The 19,508-nt window shown below is 42.3% G+C and overlaps 1 long non-coding RNA gene across 2 annotated transcripts in view; it reads left to right on the forward strand.

The window, feature by feature from the left end:
* Window positions 1–19,508, forward strand: part of LOC113594825 (uncharacterized) — a 243,967-nt gene that overhangs the window by 86,861 nt on the left and 137,598 nt on the right. The window lies entirely within an intron of this gene.

A 19,508-nucleotide genomic window follows, 5' to 3' on the forward strand; every position in this document is an offset into this window, starting at 1 on the left:
AACCATATATAAGTATATTTTAAATTTTACTGATACAGAAGAATATGTAGCATACAATTTACAATGATAGCAAAGTATACACTATTCTTTCCCATATAGCTGATTGATTCCCACAAAATGCTTCCTTGAATTTTGCAGAATTCCTGTATCTATAGCTGATCTGTGCTTGCAATTCAACCATGATTTGACAAAATCGGGCTCTAAATAAATAGTTGATTACGAGTGTAGTTCTGACATGAATGTTGGCTGATATTTTCATTTATGTTGTTGAATAAGATGGAAGAGAAACAAGGGAGACACGCAAGTCAGAACTTCATTTGTCAGTGATGTGAGGGACTGTTTTGCTGAACTGGGTAGCGATTATCAAACACTGAAAAAAAATTTCTTCAACTTTTTGTGCTCGTCACAGATATGACACCCTGAAATTTAATTGGCATTATTAACATATTTTCCATTATGTTTAAAGTCCAGATAATTAACAAAACAATAAATCAAGCCTTGATTTGTAGCCTTTGCTGCTTTAGGTGGTATAAATACTCCTCTCACAGCCAATTCATTTTATCAGTGTGAAATCAGTAAACACAGAATTGGGAAGAAATGCACTACCAGCCCATTTTTATGGTATTTCTGCCACACAAATATAGTAGGCAAATAACTCCAACAGCACAGATAATAAAACGTAGTGAAATAGTAAGTAACGTTTTTAATATTTATTACCTTTATTAATCATATGGTTTATTTAATTGTGTTTGTATTACTTAATATTTAATAACGGCTGTGTTTAACCACCAGATTGCAAAACCCCTGAAACTTTAATAGCTGGATCTCGCAAGGCTGTGTGAGACAGGGCCAGCACATCACTGCCCCTCCTGCATGCATTCGTCCCTTGTTGTCCCCAAATGATCACCATTAGCATGTGCCTATGGGAGTGGATTTTAGTGGCAATCAAGTATTGATCACTTTATGTGCATCAAAATGTAGAGATTATATCCATGGGGTGATCAAAGGATCCCGAGACAAGTGTGGTGGGAGAAACAATTTAAGGCCCAGAGGTGAACCTAAGGATATGAGCACTCACGCCTACCCCACCAGGTTTTTCCAAAATCCTGGGCAGTTTATGTAAGTCCACTGGCTAGAGCATGGGCTGTTGTAGGAAATGAACAGATATTCTGGAATCAACTAATATCTGGGGTATGTACACACACACACACACACACACACACACACACCGTTATATAATGCTTATTATTAAGTGGAATCCACAATTACATCATTTTTAGGATAAATGAGAAGATCTCAAAGAAATTCCCCTGTGGGAACCACCCAGGCTGTAAGTTCCAACCTCTTGGGAGCATGTTTCATTCTTCTCTGCTATTTGGGACACCTAGTGCATTTCTCTTCCCTGAAAATGTGTATTTTTCATCTGGTCTTGACATTTTAATCGGACTCCCATGCCTGGCTAGTCATCAGAATCTCCCTGGAGGCAGTTGAAAAATAGGATTCCAAGTTCCCTCTTAGATGTTCTGATTCAGGAGATCGAGCCTAGGGATTGAGAATCAGAATTCTGAAGGCCCTACCCAGGTGACCCAGCCATGTGTGGTAGAACAGGTCCAGGGTCTGAGTGACATAGAGGTCTGCCGCTCACCGTGTGCCTTGGCACCTCACGTCTCCTGACATCCTCTCAAGCTCTGACAGTTGGCAGCGGTGGGTGGCAGTGCAGGGTAAGGAGACCTCTCCTGCTCCTCCTCATAGGAAGATCCTTTCCAGCTTCCCCTCAGCCCAGCCCTGTCTGCGTGGCCTTTCCATTTGACAGGAGAAAGAATCGGCTTTGCCTTTTGCAGCGAGACATCCCGATCGCAATACACTTTTAAAATTTCTAACAAGAGTAACTTTTGCTCCCATGTAATTTGCCTGGACCAGAGGGGCTCCGCAAGTCTGACTTCCTTCCAGATGGAAAAAACTTGGTGTGAACTTTCAAATCACTTTAAAAAATTATTATTAATCTGCCTCATGGAATACACACCATGCTCCTACTAAATGCAGGAAGAGTTAGGGAGCCCCCAAGTATCTAATTTAACACCTGAAAATTCCCGAGGATGATTATACCATGGAAAGGAGACATATTGAGGACTGTAAGAAAAGGTTTAATAAAAAAATGTAAATGGAAAGGCCATAAAATTCAAATGAGGCTCATTCCCCGGGTTATAACAAGCTCTGTGCTCAGACCTTGTTAATAGCTTTTTTTTTTTAAATAATTTTATTGTAGCTTCTATTTTTTCTGTAGGTGTAATTAGAGCTTAATTAATTCCCCCCTAAAGGGGAAAAAGAGGACAAAATAGTATTTGATCTGAGACATGTATAGCGGGCAAAGCAATTAGGATCGGCAAGTTACTGTCTGTACCTTTTTTTCCTATGAGGTCTTCTGGGAGGCCGATGGCTCTGGACAGACACTCCCAGTCCTGCCCTTAGACCAGAGAATCAGTAATGCCAGGACATGCATTAAGTACCACAGGACTTTATTTAGACAAGAGACCATGCAATTTAAAAACAAACAAACAAACAAAAAACCCGACAGCTATAAAAGCTCGCTGCATCAAATCTCTGATAAAAAGAAGGGTTCTTTTTATTTTTATTTAAGTTATTCGCATAAGTACCATATAGTTCAGAGTACCAAAAGCGTAGCTCAGGGAGGATACCAGAAGGCACATGGGCTCAGTTATAGCTTGGATATGAGAACCAATCCCGGCTCCTGCACTGAAGCCATGTGACTCTGCAGCCCTCTCTCCATTCCTTAGACACTTGTAAATTGGGAAGAGCGATGGTACCTAATGGATAGGCCAGTCGCGGGGAGTAAATGGGGTCATGTAATAAAAAGCACCAGGTGTAGGAAGTTGCTAAGTGATAGTATGACTTTGTGTGTGTGTTCTGGTTTCACAATATAGTTTTAGTGGAATTAGTCTTGAGCAGTTCCCAGCGTTAGAATTAATTACCTTCAGCTTGCCTGGCAGTGACTTATGATACCAGGCCTGTTAATGCTACCTCTGGTGGCCTCATAGGCTCAGGAGAAGCCACGGCGGTACAGGTGTGCTAGCTAATTAGGGGAGAACCAGTGTGCCCCGGAGCCTGGTCCGGGGTTCACACTATGGGGTCCAGGGAACAGCATGTTGGAAGCCAGGCAGTTGTGAGACCTGCTGAGTGGCCGACAGTGTTCTATGGTGGGGATCGGGGGGTCACAAAAGGATAGCGGGAGACATTTGTCTTCCAAAAGTAGGCAGAGGAGCTCCCAGCTTGACTCCAGCATCATGCCAAGGGCTCCATGGTGATGGTGAGAGACAGGCCGAGGGAGGAGCCTGGGCTCCAGTTTCCCAGCATGCTCTGAGCCCAAACTCTAGAACCAGGACTTTAGTCTGCTTTGGGCTCCTGGCTTTTGTGTCCTCGTTTCCTCTGCCCGCAGTGTTCACCTCACCTGTTTCGCTGAATGAACGCCTCCTCTTTCTTTCCTATTTCGGCTGGAAGACCAATTCCAGTGTCACCTCCTCCCCGCCCCCCCAGATATTCGACCCAAGACCGCTGTTACAAGCTCTCATGTCTCTGTAGCACTTTCTCTAGGTAAGTTTATTTGATTAAGGTCTGTAAGCTCCGCAAGAGCAGAGATCACCGTGTTGTTTTTGCTTATCTTCATATCCTCCATTTCAAGTTCCATGTAAGATTTTTTTAGTCTGCTTCTGACTTTAGTGGCTGGCTGTCCACAGACCTTGGCTTATGGCCACATTACTCCACAACCCACTTCTCCCATCACATCTCTTTTCCTGACTGTGGCACTCCTTTCCTCGTCTTATGACAGACATTGGATCCATCAGGACCATCCAGAATCACCTTAACTTCCTCAATTATATCTACAGTAACCCTTTTGCAGTGTAAGGTAACATATTCACAGGTTATGGAGATTAGGACAAGGATGTCTTCTTGGGGGTTATCCCTATACTTACCACACTCCCTAAAATGGTCTACAGATTTAGTTCAGTCTTTAATCGACTATCATGGCCAGACTTTTTTCTGAAAAAACTGAAAGGCTGACCTGAAAACCTATATGAGCTAGAATATCCAAAACAATCTTAAAAAGAACAAAGTTGGGCTTACAGTTCTCAATGTCAAAACTTTCTCCAAGGCTACAGTAATCAAGACAGTGTGGTACTGGTATTACAGCTAGACCTATAGATCAATGAAATAGAATTGAGAGTCCAGAAATATACCTTTACTTTTATGGTCCATTGATTTTTGACAAAGGTGCTAAGACAATTCAATGGGGGAAAAGAACAGTCTTTTCAAGAAACGATGTTAGACAACTATATATTCACAAGAATGAAACTAGACCCCTACCTCACATCAAAAATTAACTCAAAATGTCTCATCAACTAAATGTAAGAATTGAAACTATAAAACTCCTAGGGAAAAAAAAAACAAGAATATATCTCTGTAACCTTCTGTTAGACAAAGCCTGCTTGTTGTGACTTTAAAACAAAATGACAATGACAAGAAAAAAGATACAAACTGAACTTCATCAAAATTTAAAACTTTTGTACCTTGTAAGGACAACATGAAAAAAGTTAAAAGGCAGCCCCCATAATAAAAAATAACATTTGCAAATCATATATCAGATGAGGACCTTGGATCCATAGTATATAAAGAACTTTTACAACTCAGTAATAAAAAGAAACTCAATTTAAAAATGGGGAAAAGATTTTCATAGACATTTCTCCAAAGAAGATAAATGGCCCAATAAGCCCATTAATATTATCAGTCATTAGAGAAATGCAAGAGAAAACCACAATGAGATACAACTGCACACTTACTAAAATGTTTCTAATAAAAAAGATAGATAATAACAAGGGTTAGCAAGGATGTGGAGAAATTAGAACTTTAGTGTGTTATCAGTGGGACTGTAAAATGGTGCAGGCACTTTGGAAAACAGATTGGTAATTTATCAAAAGCTTAAACATGGCTACTGTATGACAGCAGTGATACTCCGAGGTATGTATCCAAGAGATTTGAAGATATAAAAAAGTGTGCTCATAAATGTTGACAGAAGCTCTATATACATTAGCCCCCAAATTGAAACAACCCAAGTATCCATCAGCTCATGAATGGGAGAGTCAAATGTGGTGTATCTGTCCCTGTAATATTATTCGGTTAAATAAAGGAAGGGATACTCTACCATAGATGGACCTTGAAAACATTATGCTGAGTGAGAGAACCCATCACAAAAGATTACATATTTCATGGTTCCATTTATATGAAATGTCCTGAACAAACAGATCCATAGAGACAGAAAGTAGAATGTGGTTGCCAAGGACTGGGAAGAGTAAGGGTGTGTAGAGTGCCTAGTGGGGATGACTTTCTTTTTGGGTTGATGAAAACATTCTGGAGTTAGATAGTAGTGATGAATAACTCTGAGTTTACTAAAACCCACTGAGTCATGCACTTAAAAGGCTGAATTTCATGGTACGCGAATCATATCTCAATAAAACTGTTAGAAAAAAAGAAATTGTAAAATATACTGAATCCAACATAAGGAAGAAACAGAAAGGAAACACACAGATGGACCTAATTAAAAAAGAAAAACAAATTGAAGATGATCAACATGAATCTAACTGTATTTAATAATCATATTAAATTTAAATAGATTTTCATGGAAAGACAAGAAGGTCAGTTTGGATTTTAAAGAAAATCGGGACCTAACTATATGTTGGAAATATAAGAAATGCTCTTTAAATACAGATACAGAAATAGGTTAAACCTAAAAAGATAGGAAAAGATATCCCATGCTAACACTATTTTTATGAAGGGTTGGAGCTGTTATATTAGTATCAGAGAAAATAGATTTCACAGCAAAGAATAAAGGTTACTTTATAATACAAGGGGGCAATTACTCTAGAGGACATTTGTGCACCCAGTGACAGATTCTGGAAAGACATGAAGCAAACATTTAGAGAAATGCAGAGAAAGAATTCCACAATTACAGTTAGAAAGTCCCAGCTCCTCTCTCAGTAACTGATAGAACGAATGAATGGAAAATCAGCAAGGATACAGAAAGACTTCAACACCCTGAACCAACTGCACTGAATTAACATTCACAGAACACTCTCCACCCAACAACAGCAGAATCACACGTTCCTTCTGCCGTGCCCTGAATGTCCACACAAAACACTGAGCATATAGACCATATCCGGGACCAAAACACAAGTTCCCCTGTAGTTAAATTAGAAATGAATAACAGATCTCTGGGAAACTCTGAATTTTGTGGACACTTAACAGCATATTTCTAAGTAAACCATGGGTCAAGGGGAATTGCAGAGTATTTTGAACTGAATGAAAATGAAAACACTGTACATGGGAAGATCTGGAGTATTGTGAAAGCAGTAATTAGGCAGATATTTGTAGTATTAAATGCCTATATTAGAGAAAAAGGATGGTCTGAAATGAATGATCTCAGTTTGCACCTTGAAATAGAACATAAGGAGAAGTTAGACTCAAAGTAAGCAGAAGAAATACTGTAAGAAATCAGTACATACAGTATATACATCAGAGAATAAGCAAATGAAGTAGAAAACAGAGAAAAGCAAGAAAACCAGTAAAACTAAAAGGTGATTCTTTGAGAATATCATCAATCCAATTGATAAACATGTCATCAGACTGACAAGAAAAAGAAGACACAAATACCAATATCAGGAATGAGAAAGGTGATCTCGTTACAGATTCTACAGGTATTTGAAGGATGATAAAGTGAATATTGGGAACAACTTTGTGTCTGCAAATTCAACATCCTGGTGCCCTGAAAGACACAAACCACCAAAGCTCATTTGCAGTGGAACAGATAGCTCGAACAGTGCTGTATCAATTAAAATGAAATTGTAGCTTCAATATTTCCCACAAAGGGGGTACCTGAGGGGGCTCAGTCAGCTAAGTGTCTGCCTCTTGGTTTCAGCTCAGGTCGTGATCTGGGATCAGGTCCCACGTGGGGTCTGTGCTGATGGTGCAGAGCCTGCTTGGGATTCGGTCTCTTCCCCTCTCTCTGTCTCTCTCTCTGAAAATGAACACATAAACATTAAAAAAAAGTTTAAAAAATTTCCGACAGAGAAGACTCTAGGTTCAGATGGTATCCTAGTGAACTCTCCCACACATTTTAGAAAGAAATGATACCAGTTCTGCACAAACTCTTCCAAAAAAAAAAATTCGAAGAGAAGGGAGCACTGCCAAATCCATTGCATGGGTCTAAGATTATTCTGCTACCAAAACTCACCAAAGACATTGCAAGGAAAGGAAAACTGTAGTGAGGTTCTGGTCCCTCCCAAGACAGGGTCTGGATGTGAAAATATGGAGGATCCATCTGGGCAAACATCCTGTGGGACAGTGGTTAAGGGGAAAAGCTTGGTCCCATATTCAGGTTCAAAATTCCTTCTGTGATGCTTGATCAATTGTGTGACCTTGGGCAAGTTACTTTACCCCCCTGACCCTCATTTTCTTTATCTATGAAGTCAAGGCAGTAACAGGACCTGTGGCTGAGGATCAGGGTGAAGATTAAATTAGATAATATATTGGCAGTGCCCATAAACAGTGCCTGGAGCACAATAGGCAGTTCAATAACTATTAACTGTAACAAGATAATATTCTCGTTAAGATAAAGAAGGCTTATGCCTTTTGTGGTGTGAATAAATGTTTGCAGCCAGTAGTTATTTCTTGATCAATGAAGCCATCTCAAAAATTACTGTTTTTCTTTGCATTTAAAGAAGAATTAAAATCCTCTGCAACCACATAACTTATATAACAACATAACTTATCTGCTCAACAGGAAACAGTGGCCTATTTTTTTCTGTCTTAGGAAGAAGGATTTTTCTGCCTCACTATAATGTAAAAATTCCTTGTGGCCATTTGTTTCCCTGCCGGCCGAGGACCTGGCTTCCCCACATAGCAGTCACTCAGTTTAAGCAGACATAAAGTCCAGAGGAGTCTTGCTCACCAGAATCTGCTGGTTGACCCAAGGCCCTGTGGTTGACAGCCTTACTTGAGGGGAAACAAACAAACAAACAAACAAGCAAACAAAAAACAAAACCTCAAGAAAACCTGTTTGGAAGAGAGCTTCCCCTGGCTCTGCCCAGAGCCTTGCCCTCCGTATGGCCTGGGTAGTAAAAACCAAGGAATAGCCTTGAGGGTTTATCCTGGTTATCTACGCCTCATACCCAGTCACCAAGGCAGCCAAATGTGAAGTATTCAAAGTTAAAAGGCTCTTCTTCCCCACCCACCCCCTCTGCCCTGGCTACCAGAGATTTACACAAAGAACTGGGACCTTGAGCTTTATGTATGATTTGCACCCTTTCCCCCACCCTCCAGCCCCTCCCCCCATCACCACCAAATCCTCATCATTGGGTGAAACTGTATTAGGGCCTCCCACCCCAAATGGCAACCTTGAAAAGGACGCATCTCTTGTCTATGAAAACATGCAGAGCATTCAGACCCGGTTGGGAGTCCACACTCCCATGTGCTTTAGGGACAGGCCTCAGTAATCCACGAGAGGCTGTGTCACTGCCTTCCTCCTGCCCCCGGCAGAGGTGTCCTGCTTGTTATTTTTGCTGCAGGAGTTGGCACCAAGGCAGGAGGGAGACATGCTGTGTCTGAGGGAGACAACACCAGAGGAAGTAGGCTGGTTTTTGGTTTTGAGGCTCTGGAAGCATGAAGACCCTGCCTGCGTATTCATGAGCCTCAGTAACTGTCCCATGTTCTGAAAAATAGGACTACTCACTCCCCGTCCCATGGAGAGGACCAAGTAAATCTGTACAGAGAGAGAAAAAGCCACTCCGGTTATTGGTATCTCTTCCCTCTCCTTTGGGGCTAAGTCAGGGTTTCTTTACTGTAGCACTGTTGACATTCTGAGCCAGAGAATTCTTTGTTGGGAGTGAGGGGCCTGGGCACCGGAGGAGGCTTAGCTCTGTCCTTGGCCTCTACCCATTAGATACCAGTAGCAGCCCCCTTCCCAAGTTGTTAAAACCAGATGCCTCCAAACACTGCTAAATGTCCCCTGGGCAAGGGTCAGGGTGCAGATGTCCCCTGGGGTGCAAAACCCCCTGGGGGCTGAAAATTACTGACTTAAACAGCAACATGGGAATAAAGACATTTCTCATTCGAGCCGCTGTAGCTTTTTCTTAGAAAAGGAGGAGAAGGAAGCAAATTCCTTGACGTCATACAGCAAACCAGAGGGCGATGGGAGAGGACAGGTAGGTTCGCAACTACCTCTTTAGGATGGCCAAACACTGTCCCAGTAGTAAATAAAGTGCCGGTGTATTTCACTGGAAAAATACAGACTTGGCCTCTCAGGGCTCTCTCCTAAGGGCTGCGCTGGGGGACGCAGAATGACTGAACAATATTTATGAACATCCAGTCCCACCCCCAGGGTAGGGTGGCCAGGAATGCATCACAGACCCAGCAGGCACAGAGCACTCCGACCCAACAGAGGTGCACACAGGGGTCAATCAGCCTCCAAGGAGTTCTCTCCCCTCGAGTAAACATGGCCCCGAGTGGTCAGAGGACAGTTCCCCATCCCTGAACAAGACTGGGAAGGGCCACTGGAGAAATGAGCTGTGAGAAAGGGAGATATGGTCCCCTGCTCCAAACAGAAGTCACCAGGAGGGTGTGGTGCAGGGCATGGGCTGAGGGTAGCAGATTGACACCATCAATGAAGGAAGGATGGGTCTGTGGCCGACTGAGGAATGACCTCCCAAAGATGTCCATGTTCAGATCCCTGGACCTGTGAATGGGTTCCCTTCAGGCACATGGGATTTTGCAGATAATATCGAGTTAAGGATCTTGAGGGAGAAATCATTCTGGATGCCCCTGGTGGGGCTGATGAAATCACACGGTCTTTCTAAGAGTGAGGCAGGAGGCTCTGCAATGAAGGAATTAGAGGGAAAGAGAAGGAAAGACTTGAAGATGCTACCTTGTTGGCTTTGAAAATGAAGGAAGGGGGTCATGATGAAAAGGTGTAGGTGATCTCTTGGCAGCTGGAAAGGGTGAGGAAACAGATTCTCCCTCCATAAGGAACACAGCCCTTGCAAGACCCATTTCAGATTTCTGACCTTCAGGTGGGAAAGATAATAACCCATGTGTGCTGTTTTAAGCTGCCACAGTTGTGATAACTGGTCATAGGACCCCTAGGAAAGAAACATGGAACCCTCCAGAGAATACTCAGAGAGTTCAGGGTTAGAGACCAAGCTTCCAGATCAGCTGAATCACCAAGTACTTGGGGTCCCTATCATTGGAATCTCATTTTACTTTGGTGAAGTAACCAGTCGCTAGGTCTCCTCTGCTCTGACTCTATATTCTGCCATTTCACCACCCAGATGACACCCAGCCAGCTGGGGTGACGGAGGCAGGGGCTGTGGGGTCAACCTCAGCCCCTAAGGTATGATTTTCAAAAGGAGAAATCTGACCTTTGTCCCTAGGTCCTGGCATAGAGCTTTCAAAACCTTGGGGATTTCCTGAGTGATGGGGTGTCTCTGTTATTCTTAAGAGGAGTCTCTTTTGACCACACCACAGTTTATGGTAATGAGGTGACTCTTCCTGGACCCCAGGTGCTTTCCAGTCCTGTGATTTCAATTTTTTTTAGTGCTTATTTTATTTTTGAGAGGCAGAGAAGGAGTGGAGCAGGGTCAGGGAGAAGGAGACAGAATCCGAGGCAGGCTCCAGGCTCTGAGCTGTCAGCACAGAGCCGGACACAGGGCTTGAACTCAGAAACCGTGGGATTCTGACCTGAGCCGAAGTCGAACACTTAAGCGACTGAGCTACCCAGTCGCCCCTCCAGTCACATGATTTAAAGGGTTAGACCCTTCAGTCTCAGGCTTGCTCAGGCCTCCTGGAAGAAAAAACAGCTGGAGACTGAATTTAACCTAGTGACCAACGATTTCATCACTCGTGTCCAGGTAATGGAGCCTTGGCAAAAACTCTGGACAGGGAGACCCAGAAGACAGCTTCCTGGTTGGTGAACATTTACAGGTACAGGCAGGGTAGTGCACCCCAGCCTTTACAGGGACAGAAGCCCCTGCACACAGGACCCTTTGGAATCTTGTCACCTTATAAATCTCTATATCTGGCTCTTCCTTTGTATCCTTTATGATAAAAGATACACATTCATGTGATAAATTAAAGCAAATTTCAGACCATGAATCACTTCCAAATCCTCCTTCCTCTTACCCCTGAAATACCTTTGTGAAAACCTAGGGTCCTACTGAGTAATTGAAAGGCCACTGGCCTAGGTGATCTGGGATCCCCTTTTCTCTGAGGCAGTGCTGTTCTGTGCTCTCAAAGTCTCATCAACACAGATCTGATTTCCCTGAAGGCCAGTGGCCCCTTCCTGTCTCAAGCAGCTGCAAGGGGAACCAATGGGGAAGTAAGCAGCCTCTTGACTGAGTTGGAAATGAGCCCTTGCTCTTACTCACGTTCTCCCCGCACACCCCCAAGGTCAAACCTGTGTGGTCACAGAGAGCCCAGCTCTTTATGATCTGAAATAAAATAAATCCTGCTCTTCTCTCCTCCCCCATACAAGGCAGCAGCATACTCTGGCCCTATCTCTGGTAATATCAGGTTTATAAGAACAGTTTCTCACTTTTATTCATTTGAGAATTGAATTAGCTTTCACATTTGCTTCCTCAGCTTCAAAGAACATCTCCAAGCCATCATTTACCACACTATTAAATCGAGGAGCATCTTGTCGGTACATCTGATAATTTGATTCTGAGTGATGTTTGTGTTGTTGCTAAGCATTTTAGCCGGCAACAATAACGTTACAAATGTATGGCTGGGCCTTTTAACTACCAACTCAAAAGAGATTTCAACAACTGCATGTAGCACTGGTAATGAAGAGACTAGATTACTTTAAAAGTTATTATGTTTCAATAGGAGGAACTGGATTCAATTTAAAGATACTCCCAGCTCTGGCCAAAGTAACATCTTTAGTTTCTCATGTGAAACTAGGTAAAAATCGGATGTCGCAGCAGCAGGAAGAATGTCAAGTCCCAGCATATTAAGTAGGTACAGGATTGGCAGCGTAAATTTCCCTGCTTAGTCCAACCTTGTAGATAAGACGTGCCAAGAGTTATAGGGTAGATGGTAAGAACATAGGATTTAGACCCCAGAGGAAGAGGTTCAAATCCCAGCTCTGCTACTGGCACAAAGCACCTATAGTATTCCATATTCCTCATTTTCCTCTCCTGTAAAATTAGGAAAATAATAGTAATGATTTTAAAATAATAATGAGTTGTAGAAGGGATTGCTGTAGATCAGGATTTCTTAACCTTGGTATTTCTTTTTATTATTGTTGTTGTTGTTGTTTTAATGTCTATTTTTGAGGGAGGGAGGGAGGGAGAGAGAGAGAGACAGATGGTGGGGGGGGAGTACAGAATCAGAAGCAGACTCCAGGCTCTGAGCTGTCAGCACAGAGCCCAACGCGGGGCTTGAAATCACAAACTGAGATCATGACTTGAGTTGAAGTAGAATGCTTAACCGACTGAGCCACCCAGGAGCCCCAACCTTGGCATTTCTTAACCTTGGCATTATTGACATGTGGGTCTAAACCATTCTCTGTTGTTGTCGGGACCCATCCTGTGTTTCAAGGGATGTTTAGTTGAACACCTCGGCTCTACCCACTAGCTCCAGAAGCAGACCCTTTCCTCAGTGACAGTCAAAATTGTGTCCAGCCGTTGCCAAATGTCACAGGGGGCAAAGTCACCCTGATGGAGGACCATTGGTTTAGATCATGTTTTCAAAGCTCTTAGATGGTGCCTGACCAGCTATAAGGGCTCAGGGATTGGCAAATGTTATTAAGATTTGTTTTTAAAAAACATCTTAGCAGGCCAAATCACTCTAATTAATGCTGGGTTGAGTGTCCTGTCCTCAGGTCTCTGCTGTACTTGCTAGACCACGATTGTCTGTGAATCTAGCTCAGGAGAACATCTGAGGAGATGTGAATTCTGCCAGCTTTTGTGTGACCTGACAGCCTGAGTTCTCTAATCTGCAGGCTTCCAATGCCGAAGTCAACATAGTCACCCTTTTGCTCAAAGCAGACTGTGATCTCTGTGGACAAGTGAGGTTGGCCAATGCAACGTGTCTTTCATCCATCCGTCTATCCATTGATATATCCATTTACTTTTATGGAGTGTCTGTTATATGCCAAGTTTTGTGCCGAGCATTTGGAATACAGTGACTAAGGGCTAGTCTCTGTTTTCTATAAATTATAGGGTAGCAGGAAACCCAGAGAAGTAAAAAATGATTGTACCACAGAACTATGATGGAAGAAAAAAGAGAGAGAGAAAATAAGTTGGCCTTCAGCACAGCCTAGAATTTTAGGGAAAGATTCCTTCATGATAACTAGGTTTTTAAAATTTAGGACCTGGTTTTCCTCTCCCAAAACTGGTTGCAAGGATTTATCTCATATTTAAACCGTTTACTTTTCAGATAAGAAAACTCAAGGATAAAGAGGAGGCAACTCTTATACAAAGAAACACATGAATTTGTACCAGAGTTGAGTTCAAGTTTCTTTACACGACAGGTTTCCTTGTAGGAGGGAAGTCAATACAGTAGAGTGAACATGGCCAGCAAAATGTTTTATTCCCTAGAGGAAAATCTGATGATTGCTCAATGTCAAGTGGGGCATCCTGGAGTGTGTGTTTGACTGTTGAGAGACTAGGATGATCTGTGTTATATTTGTCCATTGCTGAATGTTTCAAAGAGAATGGATTTCTCAACAGGAGGAATCACTGGCATGAAGCGGTCTGCAAGCTCCCGTACATAGTTGAATGGGGCTGAGTGCCTCTCTCGCAGAGGCACTAAAGAGTATGAGTGAAAGTCTTTGTGTTTTAGAAATGTCTCAACAGCACGAGGGGGGCACTTCGCTCCTTGTGAAACCCAGAAAATGGCCATGATCTGACAGATGAAGCTCTAATAAATGTTTGGTGTCTGAACAAATGAATGCATGAAGGACGAAGAGATGAATAAACAAATAATTGAAACTTGAAGCAAAATGCCCTCCCTGTGTTTAGCACTAGGAGAGAAATGTAGAGTTCACCCATGGTTTTGTCTGTCCAGCCTTGCTCTTTTTCTGGAAACTGCCCCTCCACCTACAAATTCTGTTTGGTTTCCTTTTGAGGGACCATGTTCCCTGCATCTCCAGCCACTGTTAATTGGTCCCCATGTAGGCAAGTGATCCAGAATGGACCAATCACAGTACACTACTCTGTACTGGAATCAGCTCATTGGCCCTAGAATGGGCACCTGACCCAAGCTAAGACATTGGGTTCATTCATGAGGACATTTGGACCATCACTAAAGGAAAGAGCTCAGTATCCCTTGGAGGACTGACATCATAAGTAAAAAACTCAGGAGTTCTCAGAGGCCAATGTTTTTTGTTGTTGTTGTTTTGTTTTGGAAAACCCATTGGTAGTGGGAGAGAAGAATAAGGAAATACATAGACAAATGTCTACAGGAAATAAGAAAAGAATCACAGTATGTCTTGAATCCTTGGTTTTACAGTTCCTAAGAGCTCCCCCGAATTCCTGCCTTTACCTTGGCTTGGTTGTCCCATTGTTTCCTGAGATTCCTCAACATCCTTACGATTCCACTTTCCCTTAAGCCATTTTGAGTTGTGTGTCTGCCCTTTGCAATCTGAAGAGTGCTGGCTGAACACACAGACCAGACATCAAGATAAGTTCATTTCCTTTGCATGATTTGTCACCAGTGTGGAGGATCTCGGGCAGGCACACACCGCTATGCTGTAAATCATAAACACAGGGCCCTGGCTTTGCAATAAAGCAACATTCTCCTTCCAGTGCATCCAGTATGCCTTTATAAGAGTAATAGATCAGAAGTTGCTTCGTAACAAAGATGCCAATATTATAGAAGCTCAAGATAGAGAATTTACTGGGAAGAGAATAGTGGTCTATTGACTTGCTACAAATGTTCTGGCTCTGCCGTTATTCAAATATTTCTATTGCCTGTAGTCCTGAATTTTTTTTTCTCCACTCTGTGAACACTCCTCTGTAGCTCCTAAGCGAAGGGAAGAATCTTTCAAGTAAGCCTCCTCTGCCTGTACTATGGTTTGTTTGTTTGTCTGTTTGTTTTTGTTTCTTGTTTTTTTTTTGTAATTCCAGTGTAGTTAACAAACAGTGTTATATTACTTTCAGGTGTGCAGTATAGTGATTCATCACTTCCGTACATTACTTAGTGCTCATCAGGATAAGTGTACTCTTAATCCCCTTCACCTGTTTCACCCATCCTGCCACCCACCTCCCTTCTGGTAACCATCTGTTTGTTTTCTGCTTTTTAATTTGTCTCTCCCTCTTTCTTTTATTTCCTTTTTTGTTTTGTTTCTTAAATTCCACATATGAGTGAAATCATGTGGTATTTGTCTTTATCTGACTGCCTTATTTTGCTTAGCATTATACTCTCCAGATCCATCCATGTTGTTGCAAATGGCAGGATTTCATTCTTTTTTATGGCTGAATAATATTCCATTGTATGTATAACCACACCTTCTTTATTGATTCATCTATCCATGGACACTTGAGCTGCTTCCGTAGTTTGGCTATCATAAATAATGTTGCTATAAGCATAGGAGTGCATGTATCCCTTTGAATTAGTGTTTTCATATTCTTTGGGTAGTGTGATTCCTGATCGTAGGGTAGTTCTATTTTTAATTTTTTGAGGAATCTCTCCATATTGTCTTCTGGAGTGGCTGCACCTGTTTGCATTCCCACCAACAGTGCATGAGTGTTCCTTTTTTTCCACATCCTTGCCAGCACTTGCTATTGCTTGAATTTTTGATTTTACCCATTCTGACAGGTATAAGGTGATATCTCATTGTGATTTTGATTTCCATTTCCCTGATGATGAGTGATGTTGAGCATCTTTTCATGTGTCTATTGGCCATCTAGATGTCTTCTTTAGAGAAATGTCTGTTCATAACTTCTCATTTTCAATTGGATTGTTTGTTCTAGTTCTGTGAAAACTGCTATTGGTATTTTGATAGAGATTGTATTAAACGTGTAGATTGCTTTGGGTAGTATAGACACTTTAACAATATTTGTCCTTCCAATCCATGAGCATGGGATATCTTTCCATTTCTCTGTGTCATCTTCAATTTCTTTCATCAGTGTTTCAGAATTTTCAGATACAGGCTTTTACCTCTTTGTTTAAGTTTACTCCTAGGTATGTTATTATTTTAGGTGCAATTGTAAATGGGATTGTTTTCTTAGTTTCTCTTTCTGTTGCTTCATTATTGGTATATAGAAATGAAACAGATTTCTGTATATTGATTGGATATCCTGTGACTTTACTGAATTAATTGATCTGTTCTAGTAGTTTTTTGGTGGAGTCTTTTGGGTTTTCTATATGTAGTATCGTGTCACCTGCAAATAGTGAAAGTTTTGCTTCTTAATGATTTGGATGCCTTTTATTTGTTTGTCGTCTGATTGCTATGGCTAGGACTTGCCGTACTATGTTGAATAAAAGTGGTAAGAGTAGACATCGTTGTCTTGTTCCTGACCTTAGGGGGGACAGCTCTCAGTTTTTCCCCATTGTGTGTGAAGTTAGCTGTGGGTTTTTCATGTAAAGCCTTTATTATGTTGCGGTATGTTCCCTGCAAACCCTTTGTTGAGGATTTTTATCATGGATGGATGTTGTACTTTTGTCAAATGCTTTTTCTGTATCTTTTGAAATGATCATGTGGTTTTTATCCTTTCTCTTATTGATGCAATGTATCACATTGATGCCTGTACTATTTTGAATTAATGCTACGTTGTGGAAATGGCTGTTCATGATATAATAGTTCATGGCAGTGAATAGCTTAAGTTGCCGATGAATCCACCTAGCTTGGATGCCTCTCTGAATGGAGATAAAATCAACCTTTTTCTACTGCCAACCACTTTTCGGGGCACTGTCCAAATGTTATCTGTCATTTGATTTTCACATCCACACAGGGAAGTATTGGTCTTCCTAATTTGCAGGTGAGGAAACTGAGGCTCAGACGAGTTAAGGAAATTGTCCAGCTGGTCAGCTAAAGGGCAGGGTTTGGAAATTGGGTTGGTCTGTTCCACAGGCCATGTTCTTTGTTTGTTGAGATTCTTCAGGGATATAGAAATACTGCCTGGGAGAGATTCATCGCTTCTCAGCGTCAGGAGTCTTGGTTCATTTAAAGCACTTCTTCTTACTGAAATTTGAACACTATAGGGGAAGAAGGATCCAGGCACAGTCTGCGGGACCTGTAACAATGGAAGCTCTTCCTTACTCTTCTCAACACGGGAACTCTGTGCAAGGAACCTAAAGGTTTTATGAAATAATGGAAGAAAATGTTTGAATACCTATTATCCCATAATTCTGGTCACTGGCTTCTTCTCCCCATTGCTGCTAATATGGCCGTTCTTCCTCCCACTCAAGTGGGTTTAAAGCCCTGGAAACATTTTGCTGGCTTTTTTCTTTCTCCACATTTCTCCTTTGCACCCCATAGCCAAAATGGGACCTGAAAAAACTACAAATCTGCGTGGTATTGCTACTTTGCTTAAAACCCTTCTCACCATGGCTTATCCTGACTTTCGAGTAAAGTCTAAGAGCCTGAGTGAGGCTTACAAAGACCTCCATGATCATCCAGGACTTTTCTTGCCTCAGCTGTCCAGCTGTCATTGTTTTGCTTTGCTCTTGCCATGCCCTAATCCAATTGTATTTTCCTAGTTCCCTTCCTTCTCCCTCTTTGACCTCACCCCCTTCACCCCAGAAGTCCCAGTGGAAAGGTCTTTTCCTCTGAGAAGCATTGTCAGACCCTTGAGACCAGGTTACGCACCTGCTTTATGCTCCAGCGGCACCCTGGGCTTCGTCTTTTGTAACGCCACGTTAGTCGCTGTTTTTCCACATCTGTCGTCCTTACTAAACTGCAGAATGATACGCGGCTCTTATATTCCCAAAGGCAGCCCTGTACTTATCACCTGTAATCACCTGTCTTTTCTTCCCATGGAGAATCTTTGGTATTTGTTGTTTCCTTTTTATTTCTCATCATCCAAACCTTTTCATAGAATTCATTTCATTTCTGGATCTCTTCACTCCAATTCCTTGTGTGAGCTGGACGACCCATTTACCTTCTTAAAACACTGAACTTGAACATCCTTGCTCTGCAGTGTTCATTGGCTTCCTTTTGTCTACCCCAAGTATGACAACATAATATTCGTAACTCGTCAAATATGGTCCCAGCCTAGGTTTCCAGCCTTAATAGCCAGATTTCTCTTATGAGTCACAGTCCAGCAAGAGACTTTGGTTTTCTTTCTTCCTTTCCTTCTTCTTTCCTTCCTTTGCTTCTCTTCCTTGTACTTCCTCCCTGTCTCCCTTCCCTGCCTTCTCTTTCTCCCTTACCATCTCCATTCCTCCCCTACATTCATCAAGTAAAGAGTTTAGCAAAGGACATCTACTTTGGTGATTATTAACCCCAGCTGCACAAGAGATTTAACTTTTTATGGATGCCTGGACCTCAGTTCCCCCCCCCCTTCCCTTCAGAGAGTCCTGTTTACTTAGCATGGGGTTAGATCGTGCATCATAATTTTTTTAAAGCTTCCTAAGTGATTCTGAAGTTCACTTGAAATTGAGAACCATGTATCTACATTTACCAGGCATACTGGATCGGTTTCTTTCCTCATGGAGTTTCCAGTGCAGTAGGCTGTGGAGTGGTGTTTTTTAATGGGGACACTTTTGCTTCCCACCCATCCACACAGGAGATCTTTGGGCAGTATGAAGACATGTTTGGTTGTCACAACTCAGGGAGGGGTGCTTCTGGCATCTAGTGGGTAGAGGTCAGGGGTGCTGCTAAATATCCTTTATTTATTTAAAAAAATTTTTTTAATGTTTATTCATTTTTGAAAGACAGAGAGAGACAGAGCACCAGCAGGGGTGGGGTGGAGAGAAAGGGGGACACAGAATCTGAAGCAGGCTCCAGGCTCAGAGCTGTCCACACAGAGCCCGACGCGGGGCTCTAGCTCACGAACCACGAGATCGTGACCTGAGCCGAATTCAGACGCTCAACCAGCTGAGCCACCCAGGCGCCCCTTCTTTATTTATTTTTAATGTTTTATTTATTTTTGAGAGAGAGAGTGCAAGCAGGGGAGGGTACAGAGGATATGAAGCCGGCTCCGAGGCGGGGCTCAGACTCACACACCGTGAGATCATGCCCTGAGCCAGTCAGATGTCCACTGACTAAGCTACCCAGGAGCCCCTAAATATCCTTTAATGCACAGGACAGCCCTGTCCCCCACACAACAAAGAATCATCTGGACAAAAATGTTAATAAAGCCAAGGCTGAGAAAACCTACTCTTGAAGGAAGAGTCATTGGTGAAATAATCATCCAAATAAAGTTTAATTTACTAACTGAAATGAGGCAAATAAAGCTAAATATGGGGTGACAGTGTGTGAGAATCACAGGGAGATCTCA

Source organism: Acinonyx jubatus, chromosome E3 (assembly GCF_027475565.1).
Source record: "Acinonyx jubatus isolate Ajub_Pintada_27869175 chromosome E3, VMU_Ajub_asm_v1.0, whole genome shotgun sequence".
NCBI classification, from domain to species: domain Eukaryota; kingdom Metazoa; phylum Chordata; class Mammalia; order Carnivora; family Felidae; genus Acinonyx; species Acinonyx jubatus.